Source organism: Tachyglossus aculeatus, unplaced genomic scaffold, assembly GCF_015852505.1.
Source record: "Tachyglossus aculeatus isolate mTacAcu1 unplaced genomic scaffold, mTacAcu1.pri scaffold_252_arrow_ctg1, whole genome shotgun sequence".
NCBI lineage: Eukaryota > Metazoa > Chordata > Mammalia > Monotremata > Tachyglossidae > Tachyglossus > Tachyglossus aculeatus.
The window spans coordinates 78,817-83,718 of NW_024044967.1; the positions used below are offsets into that span (position 1 = coordinate 78,817).

General features: G+C 47.2%; 1 pseudogene; it reads right to left on the minus strand.

The window, feature by feature from the left end:
• Window positions 1–821: 821 nt before the first annotated feature.
• On the minus strand, window positions 822–1,556 carry LOC119923770 (annotated as a pseudogene).
• Between the last annotated feature and the right edge of the window lie 3,346 nt (window positions 1,557–4,902).

The window sequence follows — 4,902 nt, forward strand, 5'->3', positions numbered from 1 at the left end:
CATTATGGACAGAGCACCAGGCTGGACCCCTTCTCTGGGCAGAGCACTAAGCTGGATGCCCACTGTGGGCAGAGCGCTGGGCTGTACCCTGAGCAGATGGCTCTGCCTGAGGTGGCTAGGGCTGACAGCTACAATGAGGATCCACATTCCTTCTTCCCCCTGCCCAGCCCCCTCTATAATCCCTGTATGGGAGCCCAAATACAGCTCATTTTATCCAGACTCTGTTTTCAGGGACAAGAACTTGAATCGCACTCAAATTCTGCCTGACATTTTTGGTGACTTGTAAACCATTGAATATGGCACGTTGCCACAACCACATTCTCTAAATATTGCTGAAAACAGCATGGAGCCTGTTCATACAAAATCCACTCAGTCTTGACTCCAAGGCAATTCTCCCAAAAGGCAGGTAACGTTTCGAGGGTCCCGACACTAGAGTTGATCACCACCTACTCTGGTCCTCCCTACCGGCCGCATGCACCCAGCGGGCTACAGGCCCGCGCTCATTGGAACTGGGCAGACTTTAACAGACAGTCACCTCCGGTCACCTTTCGGGACTGGATCCCCACGCCTATCCAAAGCAGGCAGAGCAGAGTCCCGCGCCCCTATCCCATACTGCTCTTCACCTCCAGGATGAGGGCCGGGTCTCGGGAATGGGAATTTGGGAGCTCGGACGTGGGGAACGATGCAGAGAGAGCCACAGCCGGGAGTTCCCAGCTCACACTTTTAATACAACCTGTGAGCGACTCAACATTACAAGCGGGTGACAAGCTGCCAAAATGCTAGTTGTGTTCAGTACAGCCCGTCCCCCACCACCTTGGCAGCTAGTCCCTCCGAAGCGGGATGGTCTCCTCCTGGATGCTGTCTTTGGTGACGATGCAGATCTTCAGGATGGCATCCGTGTACACGTCCTTCTCGGTGGCGGAGATGATGACATCTTTGACTAGCTGCAGGGCCTTCCCGAAGGTCAGGGGAACATGCTCCACGTTCTGCATGTTCTTGAAACTGATCGTGTTGTCCAGCAAAGGCCTGATCATGGTGTTTGCCAAGCCTCAGGCCTTGAAGCTGTCTCTCTGGTATGAGGTGACAGGATCGAAGCTGTACACTGCATCCTTCCTTTCCTCATCGAGGTCCCCGTTGATGTTGTACATGTAGTACAGGAAGAAGCGCCTCGAGTACGGTATAGTGGACAGCATAGCTTCAATGGCCCCGGTGGTCATGGTCTTGTTGTTGGAGGGTTTGTACATCTTTAATCCTGCTTCAGTGGTTTTGGTGAGCATCAGAAAGTCTCCATGAAAGCCACTGCATACAATGACCATCCTGTCCATCAGTTTGTAGCACTTGGGGTTGTCCCGGCTGTAAACCAAATAACCTTCACTCAGTCGTGTGTCAGAGGCAACGATAGAAAAATCTTTTCCCGCAATTGCCAGGACTGTCACTTCACTGAAGGAGTAGGGTGAGAAGCGCAGCTGGATGGGGCCCGTGTGGCTGCATGGCGCCAGCTCCGTGTCGGGCTCCAGATAAGCGGTGGCGGCGGTGAAGGTAGCGGTGGACAACATCGCAGACTGGCAGCCAAGGTGGAAGAAAAAGCCCAGTCCTTGCTGTCTCCCAAGCAAGATGGTAGACCCAGACCCGACCAGAAGCAACGTCACGTCTCCCCGACGACGGCCCCCGTCTGTCTTCTGCTTAATCCGGATGGAACTTCATTCTAGATGTTCAGGTGGAAAATGGTCCGCCACACCGTGTTCTGGCTCCCGAGGCCCGAGGGAAGCCACAAATCACAAATAATAATTTGTTAAGCACTTACTATGTTCCAGGCACTATTCTAAGCACTGGGGTAGATATAAGGTAATCAGAATGTACCTCATGGGGCTCACAGTCTTCACCCTCATTTTACAAATGAGGTAACTGAGGCACAGAGAATTTAAGTGACTTGCCCAAAGTCACACCGCCGACATATGGCGGAAGTAGGATTAGAACCCACGATTTCTGACTCCCAAGCCCATGCTCTTTCCACTAAGCCACGAATCAGTCTGCTGAATTGTTTGCTTTACAAAACTGTTGTCTCTTTTTAGTGACAGTGTGTACGTACTGTTAGGTTAAGGTTATTCCCTCTTCAAACTGTGAATGTCTCCAATGGCAGACGTTAGGACAACTAAACGTTCCTCTTTCAGGCAATCTTGTTTTTGTGATTCCACTCCAGAGATATTCCCTTATAGGTAAGGTGTTCTATTGGTGAGAGGAGGGAAATGAGCACAAAGATTCCTGAAAATGTTTACAATCCATAAAACTAAAATTTCTGTTTTCATTCTCAAAATAAGGGGGTTAGTTATTAAATTAAGGATATTAGATCCTCTTTCTTGACCTATTATCAATCAATCAGTCAATCAATCAGTGGTATTTATTGAGTTCCTGGAGTGCTATATTCAATGCTTGGGAGAGTACAATAGAGATTGTAAATTCGTTGTGAGGAGGGAATGTGTCTGTTATGTTGCTATACTGTATTCTCCCAAAGCGCTTTGTATAGTACTCTGCACGTAGTAAATGCTCAGTAAATATGATTAACTGACTAGAGTAGGTAGACATGATCCCTGCCCACAAGGAGCTTACAGACTGGAGGGGGAGGCAGGCATTAAAATAAATGATAGATGGATATGCACATAAGTGCTGTGGGGCTGAGGTGAAGGTCAAAGTGTTTAAAGAGCAGAGACCCAAGTGCAGGTAATGCAGAAGAGAGGGAAAATTGGAGAAGTGAGGGCATAGTCAGGAATATCCCCATGGAGGAGACCTGATTTCAGAAACAAGAAGAGTCACAAGAAGAAACATACCTGGGAGTTTACTCCTCTCCTTCCAGGCATAGGTTTCTGCTAAATCCTCTCCTGGGCTTCGGCTTCCCAGAAGAAAACATATGGAAATGTGTAGGACTTTTCCTTTAAAGCATTGCCCTTGCCCCTCCCCACTTCCTGCTTTCCCTCTTTAACAAATAATTCTCAATTCCTTAGATTCCTTGTATCCAATATCCTGCATCCTTTCTCTCAAACTTTCAATGCCCACCTACCCTTTACATCAGTCAATCAATCAATCAATAAATGTAATCAATGTCTACTGTCCTGGTTCTCCTGTTTCCCTCTTATCTCTCTGGCTGCTCAGTCTCAGTCTGTTTCACAGGCTCCTCCTCTGCCTCACATCCCCTAACTGTGGGAGTCCCTCAGGGTTCAATTCTGAGTCCCTTTCTATTCTCCATCTACACCTACTCCCACTCATTCGCTCCCATGGCTCCAACTACCTATCGTCTCTATTAGAATAATTCCCAAATCTATACCTCCAACCCAGATCTCTTTCTGCACTCTCATATTTCCTCCTGCCTTCAAGACATCTCTACTTAGATGTACCACCAACATCTCAAATATAACATGTCCTAAACAGCACTGTTTAATTTTCCCGTAATTTTCCCACCCAAACCCTGTCCTCCCCATGACTTTCCTTCCCATCACTTCAGACAGCACCACCACCCTTCCTGTCTCACAAGCTTGGTGTTATCCTAGACTCAACTCTTCATTCAACTCACATATTCAATCTGTCACTAAATCCTTATCAGTCCAACCTTCACAATAAAATCTGCCTTTTCCTCTCCATCCAAACTACTACCATGTTTAATCCAAGCACTATCCTATCCCATCTTGATCACTGTATTCACCTCTTTGTTAGCCTAGCCTGCCTCTCATCTTTCTCTACTCTAATCCATACTTCATTCTGCTGCCCAGATTATTTTTCTACAAAAGCATTCAGTCTATGATTCCCCACTCCTTACCATCAACTTTAAAGCACTTAATCACCTTGCCCCCTCCTACTTGCCTCGTTACTGCCTACTATTACCCAGCTTAGGATACTTTACTCCTCTAATGACAACCTGCTCACTGTACCTTGATCTCGTCTATCTCGTTGCTGACCCTCTTGCCCAAATTCTGCCTCTGTCCTGGATGCCTTCCCTCATCCTACTGAATAGAAGATCACCTTACACCCCTGCTACCTCGCCTCCCTTTCCCTCCTTATCCAGCCAGCCTGCACCCTCTGGGTCCTCTGCTGCCGCCTACCTCCTCACTGTACCTCATTCTTGCCTGCCCCACCGTCGCCTGGCCCACGTCCTCCACCTGGCCTGTAATGCCCTTCTTCCACACTCCACCAAGGTAGATCTCTTCTCCCGTTCAAAGCCCTACTGAAAGCTCACCTCCTCCAGGATGCCTTCCCAGACTGAGCCCCCTTTTTCCTCTCCTCCTCCCCATCTCCCCCCCGCCCTACCTCCTTCTCCTCCCCAAAACACCTGTATATATGTTTGTACAGATTTATTACTCTATTTATTTGACTTGTATATATTTACTATTCTAATTATTTTGTTAATAATGTGCATTTATTTTCATTTATTTGATGACTTGACACATGTCCACATGTTTTGCTTTGCTTCCTGTCTCCCCCTTCTAGACTGTGAGCCTGTTGTTGGGTAGGGGACTGTTTCTATATTTTTGCCAATTTACACTTCCCAAGCACTTAGTACAGTGCTCTGCACACAGTAAGTGCTCAATAAATACGATTGAATGAATGAGATGAATGAAAGATCACTCTCCTCACCTTCAAAGCTTTGTTTGATGGCACATCTCCAAGAGGATTTTCCTGAATAAGGCCCTGATTTCCTCCTTACCACTCCCTCTGCATCACCTTGCATTTGGATTTGCATCGGTCCCTCGCCTCACAGCACTTATGTCCATAGCCATAATTTATTTATTTATATTGCCTGTCTCTCCCTCTAGCCTATAAGCTCGTTGTGGGTAGGGAACATTCTATTAACTCTGTTATATTGTACTCTCCCAAGCACTTACTACAGTACTCTACACACGGCAAACAATGAAT